Source organism: Camponotus vicinus, unplaced genomic scaffold (genome assembly GCF_025532165.1).
Source record: "Camponotus vicinus isolate PSW18456_S1 unplaced genomic scaffold, iyCamVici1.0 SCAF_8, whole genome shotgun sequence".
NCBI classification, from domain to species: Eukaryota; Metazoa; Arthropoda; class Insecta; order Hymenoptera; family Formicidae; genus Camponotus; species Camponotus vicinus.
The window spans coordinates 9572011-9587688 of NW_028141980.1; the positions used below are offsets into that span (position 1 = coordinate 9572011).

Genomic DNA, 15678 nt, shown 5'->3' on the forward strand with positions numbered 1-15678 from the left:
TTACTATAAATTTTTTATATAATGCGCTTTCGAAAATTGAAAAATTAATAAGAAATTTATTTTATGCATTTTATTTATTTTTTCACATAGAAAATTATTATTGTCCTGTATCATTATATCGTCAATTACATGACTCTGTATATAACATATATAATGAGAATAAAAAAGCTGTAATTATCTTATCTCATGATATTTTTAAAATAGACACAATCCAATATTTTTTAATAAGCGAAGAGCCATGCAGAGCCAATTGTAAAGTCATAAAAAACAAGATCTAAATACACAATAAAATGCACAAAACCCGAGAGCAAAAGGAGGGGTTCGCATCCATCTTAAATTTAAATTAAATCCGATGCCCTTTGAGATTAAAGCAGTTTACGTAATTATCTCGAGAAAATCAGGTCTGTCGCATGACGGTGTATTATTAGCGCGATTACAAGTCCGGATCTCTCAAAGAGCGCAACGTGCGTTACCGGGGCATCTCGTTGCTATCCAACTTCCCTATGCGTTAATAAAGTGTAACCGATATATGCCGAGAAATGCGGGCGGAGAGGAAAAAAAACAGAAAAAAGGGAGAGAGGGAGAGAGATAGAAATCCTTCCCCGAAATCGGCGCGTTGCCACGGGCGCATAATGGCACGCTCTTGATGATCCGGTCCGGAGATTACGCCACGCCGGCTACACGATAATCATCTGGATATTGCTCCTGCGTACGTACTGCATCCGAATAGCGTACAGGTACATGCGGCCAATACGCAGGATCAGATAATTGGCATTCAGCCGGCCACGGCCGTCGATGCAATGGGCCGCTCTCGCCCCTATCGACCGCAATCTCTCCCTCTCTCACTCATTGTATACGCGTGTAGGTGCATGTCAAGGATGGGAAATGTTGAAAAACCGGATTGAACGATCCATTTTATTAAAAAAACTCTCTACTTGTAAAATAATATAAGAATATTAATTTGTTCAAACGAAAAACTTCTTCAGTTTTTTTACGTTTGGTATATAAGAAAAAATGTGATAAATTTGATTGACTTGTTCGCGTTAAGTTTTGTTAAATTTTATTTTTATTTTTAGCAAAGATAGATTTTAAAGCTTTGTACACATTTTTGAGTAAAGCTTCTTTCAAAATTAAGCTCTTTGAGAGCTTTTCTATTGCATGTTAATAAATACGCAAGAAATTGCAACGAGCGTTCGACACGAAGCAACAAGTATCGAGTGATTAAATGACGTTGCTCGCGATAAAGGTGAAAAGTAAATATCGATCTGAATAAAGTTAAACAAAAAAGGTGCATTGCAACGGATGAATTGAAGGATAGTGAAATTCGCGCATAAATTACAACCTATGAATTATTGCATTTTGGTCAATAGACAAAGTTTGGATACGCCGAATTATTTGCGGAATATCTTGCCTTAGATTTAAGGCTGCCGGAACACATTCATTTCACGAAAATATCGAGAATAATTTCATCCATATTGCCAGTGCTTCGCAAAACGCAATGTAAATCATAGGAACATGCACTAGATGCAAAAAATATTTAATTCATTATATTTTTAAAATTTAATTTCCAAGAGCTTTACATTTTTTATTTCCTACAATTCGACATATTTTGTTGAGAAAGAAACAAATTATTTAACATAGCCAAACAATACATCTGTAAAATTTCTTTAAGAGTTAATAATAATTTCTTATACGTATACCGCAAATATTAGATATTTCCCGCATCAGTATCGGTGCTATCATTATTCGTGTCGCCGCATCTAGGTCGTAATTTCCGAGATTGTTGACAGACAGACAGCACATGAACGGAAACGCCAGAAACACATTGCGGTTTCGTTACCGAAGTTATACGAGAAGGAGGGAGAGAAGATATTTCATGGTTCTCTTGAGCGTGTCTGTGGATTGCATCGTATTCGAGTTTATACACATGTTCGCAGATTGGACGATTACGAGAGAATTGGATATTAACTGCAGAAATTTAGACCTAGATCTAAGTCTCGCTCATGTAAAAAGAGTATTAGCAATCGTAATAATATCAAGACAATTTTAAGCTTCCTATTACAAAGTTATTGAATTGCAAAAATAATTAATGCGAGATAGTCTTGTCAAGAAAATTTCCAATGAAATTACTAAATAATCTTTCAATTTCTTTTTATAAAAATTATCTCGCTGATATTCTATTATTGTGATAGTCTATTTTACTTATACATTTCATCAGTATCGATATCTTTCTTCCTATTAATACAGTTTATTTATAATAAGTCCTCACCGGTTTTTGTTTTTCATATAGAGTTTAATTTAGTTAGTACTGTGCCCTTTAATTATTGACCTATGTTTAAATTAAAACATCAAAATCGTTGAGAATCAAGATAGAAAAGAGAGAGAGAGAGAGAGAGAGAGAGAGGGGGGGGGGCAAACATAGCAGACAGACAGATAGACAGTTAGATAGGCAGAGAAAACTCGAAAAATCGCATGTGATTCACCACTTGGACACTGAGAGACAGGCATTAATTGAAATCCGGTCGATTTTAAACGTAAACTCAATTTAGTCGCTCAATTAAATCGTAATTGGGAAATGGGATATACACAAATGATAAATCTGATGCTTTTTTGAAGTGCATAGTGCTTTCTGGTTGGTGTATGTATGTATGTATGTATGTGTGTGTGTGTGAGACTGACATTTATCATTATTTAATTTATTACAGGAAAGAGAGACGTAAAGGACAAAAAAAGCAAAAAAGTCTTTCACTCTCTTCTCTCAAGAAAATTTTTACGAACTCCGAAAATATTTCAAGGGTATGTATAAATAAAATGGAGTTATATAAAATATACTTTATATATATATATATATATATATATGTGTGTGTGTGTGTGTGTGTGTGTGTGTGTGTGCGTGTGTGTATGTGTGCACGCTTAACATGGAAAGCTTTCTATCATAAAGCTTGTCTCTTTTACAATTTCTAGTCATTGAGGTAAAAGTAATAAAATTGTTTAATTTCACCGATATCTTTTTAAAGTTTTACGATAATATGTCAACGAAAAATTCAAAGCTAGACGCGACTATAAATAAAGGATCACGTATATAATAAAGGATCATTAAACGTTTTATTCACGTACTGCATATTTGTAACTGGAAATAATATAAAATGCCTCTTTTATAACATGATATTATATCATACATGTCGCGCAAGCTTTTTGTAAAATCAGCCTTTTTGTGTAAAACGCCGAATTTTTGACATGATCAGCATTTTATAAAAGCTAAATTTTTTTTATAAAAAGGTTAAATTTACAAAGAATTTGTGCCTGTGATATATACAATTCGCGACTTTTATCACTGAACATGCAGAGTCAATGATTAAAATACGCTTGCGGCGATTTGTATGTTTTATGGCAAACAGCCCAATGTTTCTGTCTTCATCTATCCTTTTATCTCTTTCAATCCTTATTCACTTTTCGAGAAAATAAAGAGAATTGAAATAGCGAAGAATTCCTATGAGCTACCTTTTCGTGTCGCTGTTTGTTTATATTAGTCATTAACAATAGAGAAGTTGAAATTTTTTTACCTTTTCTCTCTCTTTCTCTCTTTCATACTGTGTTTTTTATTTATTTATACATTTATAATTATTATAATATATTATATTTTTCTAATATTTCTCACTCTGTTAATACTTCTATGACAAACATTTTAAAATAATATCAAGAATTTGAAATGCATAGCTTTTAGAATAAATGTGTATGTAAAAAAAAGCAAATAGTCTAAAAAATTGCATTAATATATTTAATTAATATTTAAATAAGTTCGCAACATATAAAAATTCACTTTAATTTTATTTTTTCTTCTATACTGAAAGTAGATTATTATATTTGCCCTTTATTTTTGTATAATGAATATGTTCTGGTTTCATTTTTTTTTATTCACAAGTGCAACTTGTCGCTTTAGAATAGCCGATCGACCAGTCGCTTGATTAACTCGAGACGTTTTAAGCACGCGGCTTTACACGAGATAAGGATAAGTTGTCGTATCTCGTGTGTCTCCGGTTTCGTATTTTTCTTTCTTTTTCCTCTCGTACAAATTAATCGAGGTAAGAAAGCAACGCCGATCTCGCATACAGGGAATTTAACAGAAATGTCGCGGCGAATTTCAAAAATACAGTTACCGTACAATTCTCATCGAAATTTAACAATAGTCTGAGAAAATTATACAGGCACACGAATGTGTGCGGCAGTAAAATTCACGATAATTATATCTAACATAAAACTTCTCCGAAATATAAGTGTACTCGTACGTGTTTTCGAAGCGAGAGACGCAGAGAGATAACCGTTTTTCAAACTATTAAAAAATTCTCGACACGCTACGCTTTCAACAGGATGATTCCGGGCAAGTTACAGAGTTAAGACTTTTGTCGCCTTAAACATAATATGAACGGAAAACGCACGTCCTTACGTTTATATGCGCGGCTTCGCGCGCGAAAGCCGAACAAATGTAGTAAAACTGCCATAAAAATTTCAAGTCGATCCAAACTTTGTCTCGCTCGGACTGCGACGCACGTAGTTGGGCGAAACTGGGCGAGAAGCCCAAAAGTTTCCGGCAAGTTTACTTCGGGGGATAACTTTATACAACGTGTGATGCGACGTGAAAAGTTTGCGATTTTTAATCTATGAGCGGTACAAGAAGCGCCTCTTCCTCGATGTCCTTTTGTACGTACGTACATAGGTACGTCGCCACTTTCTTTATCCTTTCGACGACGCGTCCGGTTTTTCATCTCGCGCGACAGAAACGAGCGAGTGCATCCAGTCGAAAAGTGCGCGTCCGTCTCTATACTTTGTGCTGTGTCTTGAATTTTTCAAAACTCCGTGCTCCGTCGTGTGAGATATCGCGATAAAATGGAGCAGAACGGTTATGACACCAAATGAAGCGGCAACGTACAAATTGTATCGTGGAAAAATCGAAACGTTTGATCTCCAGCCGTTGACGTCGACTATATATTTTGTCGATTTAATACAAAATTTTAATAAAAATTTTGTTTCATGTAAAGAAAAAATATACGAAAAAATATATAATTTTTAACAATATAGTATTAATAAATAAACTGATAGCAAGACACGTGATTATAAAAAGAAAAAAGAAGCGTTAATAAGAAATCTTAACAATTGCGATCTTCCCTGGACATTCTGCTCTATTATCTCGTTCCCTGACTTTTCCTCCTTTGTATCTCTTTCTTGTTCCGAAGGATGCGGGCAGCACCGACCAGACGGTTGGCTCGTACCGGAATTAAGTTGTCGAGAGATAGAAACGGAGACTCGATCGTGCGCTATCGCGACACACGGATCGTGGCATGTGCGTCCACCTGCACCCACTGGTGCTGCAGCTCCGGTCCTCGAAGTGCATCGAGACTGCATCCGTGCAAACGTTCCGCGGGAATCGAATGAGATGGTCGAATGAGATGACTCGTCTTCTCGCGAGAATCTTTTATCTGTTTCCGCGAGAAATTCGCAGGGGGGAGATTTCCATTATTTATTAAATATAAATGCAAGGCAACAACGCAAAAATAAAATTCGCAAAACGATAAATGAAACAACGAAATAAATAAAAAAATAAAAAACACGTTCGCCTTCTTATCATCTTCGTTTCGATATTAGCGCTCGTCACGATGAAACTTCCGGTGACTCGCAAGCTGTGTAATTTCTCGCCGACTAAAGTACACGGGCTCCTCTCGATATATCGGCGAACGCATCGATCGGCGCTTCCGCTCGATAACTCGTCGCAGAAGAGAGAAAGAGGGAAGGCAGGTAGGTAGCTAGCTGCGGATCTTGCTAAGCCGTCAGGCTAAATCAACCGGAGCACCTATACTCGTGCTATACTATTTCGCGATATATACATGTTACTCTGCAGCGGTTCCCGCGAGGGTTCTCTTCGTTATATCGATGCGATACGATCGATAGGGCTCCGACTACCCAGCCCTATAAACGTCCGTTCGCGGTGGCGGCAGCGGCGAACAATTGAATGCGGTCGAGGATGCGGCGACGATGACTCGGTCGACTCCGATAGAAGACGACCCTTGGCGCGAACGCGTACATTTACATTGTCGGTAAATCTATATCCGCCCATCGCCATAACGTCGGCTCAAATGAACACCCGGGTGTCTATTCTCGTTACGATCGGAATCGGACGCGCGAATTCCTCGCTCTACCGTCGATTCGCGCAGCGATACGGTGTTACATTGCCGATAACGTAGTCGCGTGAGATACACAGGATGCGTGTTTCGTCAGGCTCGCGCAGCGAACCGATGAGTAATGATAGCGTCTAGTTATACTTGGTTCTCTCCGCAGAGCTTTGTTCTCAACGTTATCGCGTTTCGTTGCCGCGAGATGCGCATCCTCTTCAAAAATATACTAAAATCCTTCATTATACGCAAAATGCACGTCTATCTTTTACGAATAAATAGGGATATTCTTTTCTTAAAATTATTTTCATAAAATAGAATGACTTTCACATACATGTCTCTTTCACATATTGTGTATATATATTTGTGTGTGTAATATATTGTCGAAGAAATTGCAATTTACCGTGTTTGTCGACCCCATTTAATTTGCGAGACGAATTAAATCATGTCGCCCCTCTAGATCTGTGAGGTCCTGATAAGAATATACATATATAGCCGCGATACATACAATTAGATGACGAGAATCTAAGCGCGTCCACATCGCGCCACGTGTGTCCCGTTCTGTTGCGCGGGACTCGCAATTAGAAGCGATGGCGCGAGGATTAATCGAACGGCAATAATTACAGAGCGCCTTCTGGCCGAGGATCTCTTTAATTCGCGCCGTGGTATAACTCGATGAATCTTGTCGCGGCTGTCGTCTGTCATCTTTCTCTTTGGCCCGACTGTGCGGTGTAACATTGCTGGTAGTAACATTGTAGATTGTAGAACGACTCGGAACCAATTAACTGGTCGCCCCGCCCGCCGCCGGAATCCGCGACTACCGACAATCAAGCAATTAATCAAAGGGCGGAAAGCTTCGCTATCGAGACAACGTGCAATTAGAGACCGAGAAAGATAGCGGGAAAAAGCGCGAAGGGGAAAATATATCTGCTCTATTCCACAAAAATTTCCCGAGAATAAAAGCAATCTTATGATACTTATAGCGGACTGTGCTTTATTCTTCATTACGATAAAAAAATTATATATATATATATATACATGAGACAAAATTTGTTTCGTTTGAACCGTTTCTAAATTGTTTCTAAACTTTGAAAGATTGTCCAATTTTTCATTAATTAATTGATAAAATTCAAGAAATTCTATTATATATTTTCAAGTTGTCGAGATAAAAATACAGAAACAAATATATAATTTATGCAACGTGCAAAAGATGATTATGTATTACTATTATTTTGAAAGCGTATATATAAAGTTACGTCTGACAGTAATAACATTAGAGATTATCAAGCGCTTTTTGTTAAATTACCATCTCCCATGTAAAAAATGCGCTTTTTATATATAATTTAATCAGATTCACGCGTGATACTTATATGTTGCGCGTAACAAAAAAATTCTCTTCCAAAATATATAATTACGTGCACATAATTACGTTTTGCATGACATCAGTGATGGTAAGGATCAAAGGACAATATCCTGTGTTTTGTGCCGCATCGATACTGACAGAGGGACGATATTAATTTCAATATAATGATTTTATTGATAACGTTGATTTATTATATTCCGTATATAGGATTATCCCCTTGTTGTACATCTTATTCGTCTTTTAAACGCGATTAATCTATAATGTTATGCCGGTTCATCAAATTTTTTGTCACAATTATTAGCTCTGTCTTTCTCTCTTTTCTCGTAGGATTGTAACTAATTTTTATTTCTTACAGAGACACGAGAAACATTTATTTTAACTGGGACAATTTATTGACGTTCTTTTCAACGTATGAATACGTTTCTCTCTCAACTGCAATTTTTATCTCGTAGAAGCAATTTAATTTGGTGTTTGTTTTCTGTTATTGCACCAACAAAGTATTAAAAAATTAAAAAACGAATATTTTAAACAAACTTCACCGTTGTGTAATTTTGCTGATTGCTATAAAATTTTTGTCGATAGGAAAATAAACACCTTTGTCATGATTGTTTCGTCGTGTAAATGTGCAGAATTGCCATGTATTTTTTGCATAATTAATAGTAGACAGGAATAGAAAAAATTAATATAATAGAACAATAATAAAAAAATACGACTTTAAAAAAGAAAATAAAACTAAAACAACATTTTTACTCTTTTATTTATTAAATCAGATATTTTATCAAATTATATGTCACTTTCACAACAAACCACATGACTTTTTTATAAAATTTTGTAAAAATGAAAATGTCTTCCATATATCTGTATACGTATGTATAATCACTCAAACTTTCTTTTCTCTTTCTGGAAATAATTTACCCAAGAGCCAGTTACGTCTGTCAATAATCAGTTCGTAAATGACGTCGGACGGGTCGGCCGTTTTCTTGGCGATATAGCTCTCGCGACGGGCGTAAAAGCGCACTGAAAAATGACCGGCAATTTAGTCTGGTCGGATGATAAATGCGTCGAGGCGAATACACGTCGTTCGCTGCAACGTAGGCGATAGCAAACGAGCCGCTTTTCGCGAGCCGAGGGCGCTCTCGAGGAAGTTAGTAATTAACGTCAGACGGTCGCGTTACGATTATCAGGTAGCCGCTCGTCGACAATCAATAGCGATTCTCCACCACTTTCTCTCTGTCGCTTTGTATGTTTCTCCGTCTCTCTCTCTTTCTCTCTTTCTCCGGTTGCCGCAATGAACGACAAATTTCTCGCTGCACTTAATACCGCGTTGATATTCATAGAACAATCACGCCGACACGATCGAATGGAACGCAATTATCGCCGATGATCGGAATGAATCTCCCGGCGCGCGAAACGGTGGCGAATACCACTTACTCGTCGCCGAACTCATATTTCCTCGTCGATGAACAATCCTGAGGCGGTTTAGAGTCGCAATAGCCACCACCTCGAGGTCTGCGATAAGATAAATCTAGTTCGTGGGAGGTTCGAGTAGCTAAAATGCCCGAACCTTCCGTTCTGTTTAAATTGACTTGAAACATAGTTTTGTCGAATATTGAAAAAGATGATTGAAAATTTTTTAAAAACATATATAATAATCTTTTCTGATTATTTTTGTCAAAAGAAAGACTCTCTATCGCCAATCTGTAAAATATTCTGCAGATCAAATAATCGCAGAGCTTGGATATCGAGAAATGATCGTGTATCAACGATCAATCAGTCTCGCGGCCAGCGAAGATCTGTAGCAGCAAAAGTCGAGGGACGACGCGCGTTAACTCCATTCACCTTATTCAAATGCGAATCCGCGTGCATGAATAATGACCGCGTTTACGTACATCGCGGCATGTGAAGTACACGTGATCATAATCTCGAGGTAGAAGGGAGGGAGAGTTGAAGTTGCGCGATTAATTTCGCGATCGATTTTCAAATCCCAGCCTCAGGCAAGCGGCTCACTGTGAATGACTTGCCGACTGGAATTACGAACACGCCGATGTGTTGCGTCACGCTTAATACCGGAATACGAGCGGATAAGCCAATGAAAATATCGCTCATAAAGCATCGACTGACGTGCATTGATCCACTGCAACGCATCCGAGCGCTATGCATAAATATGCATTTGATTAAGCGGCCAGTGGCAACGAGATTCTCGATATTCTCGTTATTTTGCCGCGCGAGCTTGCAAAATAATTATGGTTAGCAATGACGTCATGCACATCGCGCGTGTTCATGCAGTAAAATAAATCAATATTTTATTGATAATCAGGCATCAGGCATCAGGCATTCACACTTGCATATTATACACACACATCACTCGGTAATTATAATGTATCGATTCAAAGTTTCCAAATATTACTCGTGTGTATGTATGTCTAAATAATTAAATAAACTTATAGATGTAAGTTAATTAGAAATAAATTAATAATTTGATATTATTTATTCGCGTTTATATGCAATCGAGGGAGAGAAAGAGAGGAAAAAGAGATGTGTTAATTATTGTAATTCTTATTTTAAGATAATAATAATTAAACGATATTTTACAGTTTCGATGAAATGGATACGCAATAATTAAGTCTGTATCATATTTTTGAATTCATTATTAAAATATAAGTTACGCCAATTTCAGCGATATGATGTTTCGCGAGCACGTATTACGATGCAACAGATCGTCTCGAAAATGAATCTGGCATGCGGAAATTTGAAATCTCTTTCTGATAGTCCATTATCAGGGATGTTTCGCGAGCCCTTTGTTTCAATTTCTATCGCTATTGTTTTGTTATGTTGCATTAATTCATGCATAGGCGCCACCCTATGCGTGCAAACCCGCATTTTCGGTTGCCCTCCGGTGTTCATTGTACAAAATGTCACACGCTATGCACGTAAAACTACGATATCGATCCCACCACCACCGTCATGTACATTTTCGAGCGGCTTTATTCCGCGATACAAATCGATGCAAAAGATATCTGAGAGTTTATATGGCGCAACGATTGTACGTAACTGCAATAATCCTATTCTGAATCGAGTTTAAGCGAGCTGCACGCACATTACAATCTTATTATATTACGTCGTTAATTTTTCCATTTTCTTGTATTCAGAAATTTATTTCAGTATTTCAAAATTTATGATCCATAGATATCCGCGTAAAAAAGTAAAAAAAGTCCTTAAGGGGATGCCGGAGTCCTGTTTTACCGATAAAATGTCATATTTCATTTTTGTCCGAAATCATTTTATTAATTGCACAGAATAATAAATGCTCCTCCACGATTAAAGTACATACAGAAACAAAGCGGGAACCTCCTGATTTTATGTTAAAAATTAAGAAAAAATTGAAAAATTACAGTTTTTTATCGGCTTCTGGGGTCAAATCGTAACAATATTTGCTTTGTATGCACAAAATAAGATAGGTTCCCGCTAGAGATTATATGAAGGAATATAAATGAATTTTTAGAAATGAGTTTAGAAGCCTAAATAAACCGAAATCTTTTTCATTAGGCTTCTAAACTCATTTCTAAAAATTCATTTATATTCCTTCATATAATCTCTAGCGGGAACCTATCTTATTTTGTGCATACGAACTGTAAAACTTTTATATTAAGCAAATATTGTTATGACCTTTTTACGATTTTTCAATTTTGAAAAATTTTTAATATAAAATCAGAAGGTTCCCGCTTTGTTTCTGTATGTACTTTAATCGTGGAGGAGCATTTATTATTTTGTGCAACTAATAAAAAGATTTCGGACAAAAATGAAATATAACATTTTATCGGTAAAACAGGACTCCGGCATCCCCTTAATAAAGTTTTAAATCTTTTTGTTAAGAAATGTAACAAAATACTTTCAATATTTATAGAAAAGTAACGACATTTCTGTGAAATATCACTAAACGTATTTGGAAAAATTTCAGTATAAATTAAGAATAACGTTAATGTTAACAAATGGAATCATATGCGAGCTGTCATCTAATTCATTTGATCGCTCAAACGTTTAAGACAAGCAGGAAGCAAGCATCGATCCGATCAAAAGCCAGCTCTCTATTCGACGATATCTTTTTTCTCGACGTGTACCTTTTCCTCGTATACCTTGTGAGCGGCGTTTTCCCGGAGGAGATTCGTCGATGAGGGAAAGCTCGATGGAGCGAAGCCAAGTCGAGTGTGGAAAGTCGAGCAGGCCTTTAGAAACAAAAATCGTTCACCCTGACAAAAGAGCCGGAGAGAAAGATGGGGAGAAGAGTTTGCGTGGAAGAGTAATATCCGGCTACTTCTTTCTGCCCGGCTCGCATTTATATAAAGATGTTACATTCACATATATATGCATGCACATGCATTCGATGTGTAAAGGCGGCTGTATATTACACGATGCATCTCAAAGTCGCGTTCGCGTCAGCGAGTTCGAGGACGTCCTTTAACGTTACTGCCGTAGTTACTCGCGTATAGACGATAACAACGACCCAGCCGCGGTCCTTGCTCTCTATTCTCAAAAGAATTCTACTCCCTTCGACCTCGCGTCCGCTCGCAAGGTCTTCTTACGCGGTCTGCAATAATTCTGTGGAAAAGCAGCCATCTCTTTTCCCAGCGGCGCGGAGAGGAACCGTGAGAAGGCCGACAGATGTTCGGCTCCGTCCTCGACCACCATCGAGTCAGGAATTATTGACGCGACATATAAACTTGGACTTTTACAGTGAAAACGTAGCGGCGCGCTATTCGCGATGTTTAGAGGTCGATATCGCGAACAATCGTACGACATGAAAATAATTAAGTAATGTTCCATTAATATTAATCTCAATATATCTCCCCTTCTCTCACACAAGTTATATATTTATTTTATTTTCATATATTTAAAAGTTTTCTTTCAAAGTAGAAAAATTTGTAAATATTTATCCATCTATCTACACGTTACATCTACATGTTTTTTTTATTTTCGATCGATCGCTCAATAAAATACGACGTAGACATCGCGAGAATGCATTTGCGCGTATGCGGCGCTTCCGCACTCCTTATGGCTTCCTTTTGTCGGCGTGAACGCGACTAAATGAAGCTTCCTGGCGATCGAGGAGGCGCGATAATGCGCGATGCCCTTGCCTGGCACGCTGGCCCTTAATCCCTTCACGACACTCCAACACATGTCGATCGGATAATTCCGTGCGTCATCTGTATGAGGCGCAATCATCGATGCGGGCTGGATATTCGACACGACTCTGCTAGTGAATTTCATGATTGATCAAAGATGCGACCACATAAATCAGTATGCGATAAAGTTCGCTGACTGAAATGCTTGTATTTATCTCCATAAATTTATGAGAGAAATAAATTTTGATACAAATCTTAATAAACATGTAAATAAATCAATAAACAAATAAAGTAAATTAGAGAATAAATAATAAGTAGATATAAATTAAAATTGTAAATTACTAGTTTTAAACTATAAATAAATTGTATAAAAAAATATAAATATTCTAATAAATCATATAAACACGTATTCATCGATAAAATTAATATTCGCAAATAAATATATTCTTAATCAACACTACATCGTTATTATACATATATTTATATTATTCAGAAATATAGAAAAATAACGTGTTAATATCGTCCGCATCATAAATTCATAAAACTCGAAATCAAACGTACGATAAATGCGATTCGTTAAAACCAATCGATCTTTTCCGTCATGTATACAAGTAATGAATACATTTCTCCGCACTTTATCGTAAATATATATATATACATATATTTCTCGTTTCGAATTAAAAACTACTCTCCCGATTACACCTTCCAAGTTCGTTAGTGCGGAGAATTGAGCAAGACCTGAATTTCGACGAGTCGAAAACATTTTCGAGACTGACTTCGACCATTAATCAATCTTCCTTCCAGACTATCCTGAAAAACCTACAACATTGCGAAGAACTTCATAATAGCGTGAAAACTTTCTGACACAAACTCTATAACAGCGCGCAAACTTTGGCCATGTTATATTTCTTTCGCAACTCAAAAGCTACATATACGCAATATAATTTCGTTTTTCACATAAAAATAAAATGAAATAAAACGTAATTATTTTTCAAATTTATTTTTTTTAACATACAAAGAGCTCCGATTTTAATGTGTGATCGATTGTTCCGATCGAACGCGCTGCCTTTCTCGGAACTCTCAAATTTGAAATTTCTAAACTTCGTATTTTATATCAAGATCATACTTGAATCATAACAATGGACTTTGCTCTCTACGCGCACAATGGATGCGCCTTTGGGAAAAAAGGGAAATACGAGAGAACGAAATTAATAGCGCACAGGCGAGCCATGCAGCTGCACCCAGTAGTCAGTCAGTCGTTTCCATTGTTTGCGTACCTCCATATTTAAGAATTATAAAGTGCCTCGCGGTACATAAAGGGCGATCTGTCCTACAGCATGTTCCGGGTTGCTCGCCCGCGCATTGTGCAACGCCAAAAAAAATATGTGCTACAAAAACAAATTTCGCATAGAACGCGCTCATCCCCGACTGTGCCTCTACTTGATTTTTGCACAAACCTGGAAAAAAATCTAAATATGAATTTACTATATAAACTAGTGGCACGTTTATTACGCTGACTGATGTACCTTGTTGGATCTAGTATCGTTAAAAATCTATGCTGAGAGAAATTTAAAAAAGTATTTTTAATATAAAATAATATTAACTCGAAGAAAATAAATATTCTCAATAAAGCTAATAAAAAAATTAATTAAATATATATATTTATATCGCGTATTGATACTTGGAATATGGATACAATGTGAGATAAACGAATCGAATAAGAAAACAAGTTACGAGGCAAGCCAGTCAATCAGAAGTCCATTACTTTTGCAAGCTGTCTGATTACACAACTGCTCGACTGCATGCAAGTAGCATGCGCTTTCGACTTGCATCGTGTAAGACATATTAAGGACGAGCGCAATCAATTTCAAATGTAGTCGTCGTACACGCTCAAACTTTCATATCGCAATCTCGGTTGTACAACAAGCGTCGTGACTGATGTCCGACGAAGATGTTTCCGCGGAGGACACTCGATATATCCAGGCAGGATTCGCTGGGCGGCATACTGGGGAACTGTTATTCGCTGGTGTACGAGAAGAGAGAGAAAGAGAGAGAGAAAGGGAGATTTATGGCCGCGTCCTATCGATTTGCGATATTCGCGGGCTCTGCATATATCGTTTGAAAACAGGTGCATGTCCGTCGCAAGTAAATACGATAAAGTATTTAATTTCGCGTCGCAACGCCAAAGATCGGATTTCGAAGATTAATTACCAATTAGACTCGAGATCAAGTAAAATTAATCTCGCTTCTCTCTCTCTCTTTCTCTGTGTTGCAAAGAATCTTGAAATATGACCAAATTTACATACATACAAGTTAAATAAGCTATTGCCATTTTTAAAATATTTGTAAATTATTTACCTTTATTTTATCACGTTACATCGTGTTATTATAATTAAAAGATTCGATTTATTTATCAAACTTTGAATATAATTTATTATTATTATTATAAAAATTATTATATTATTTCGATTTACCGTTATTTCTTGCAGAAGACAAAAACTTTATTTGAGTTGGAGCTACAGTAAATGAATAAATTGATTGCGCGCGCGCGCGAACTTCTACCGATTCGTGGAAAATAAACTACGCTGCGATGCCGCTACTGGGTAAAGTTTTTTCACCTCACCACATATGTAGACGTTCCTGTCGATCTCTCGTTGAAACGAGGTTGCGTGCACGTCGTCGAGGAGTTTTGTTGGAAAATGTACTTCATGAAAAGTGTATGAAACGCGCCAGACTTCCGTGCGAGGGTCGTCAGCTCGCTCCCCCTGTCCCCGTCCCCCTCTCGTCACGTGAATAGGATTCCTCCCGGGGGATACCCGATCGCGGAAAAGGGGTATAAAAATCGCATAAATCGTGTTTACGACGCGACCAGGGGAGAGGGTAATGCGACGAAGGCAAACATTTCTGAGAGTTCCGAAACGTCTCACCCTCGCGCGATCGCCCTCGAACGAATATCTACTCGCGATTTTCTAGCGAATCGAGTGGGCGGCTCGTTTCCGTGATATGTATTTCGAAGGCATGAAAGTTTGCA

At 37.2% G+C, this 15678-nt stretch overlaps 1 protein-coding gene across 3 annotated transcripts in view; it reads right to left on the minus strand.

Moving 5' to 3' along the window:
• Twin (CCR4-NOT transcription complex subunit 6-like twin) overlaps positions 1-15678 on the minus strand; it is a 484682-nt gene that overhangs the window by 107123 nt on the left and 361881 nt on the right. The window lies entirely within an intron of this gene.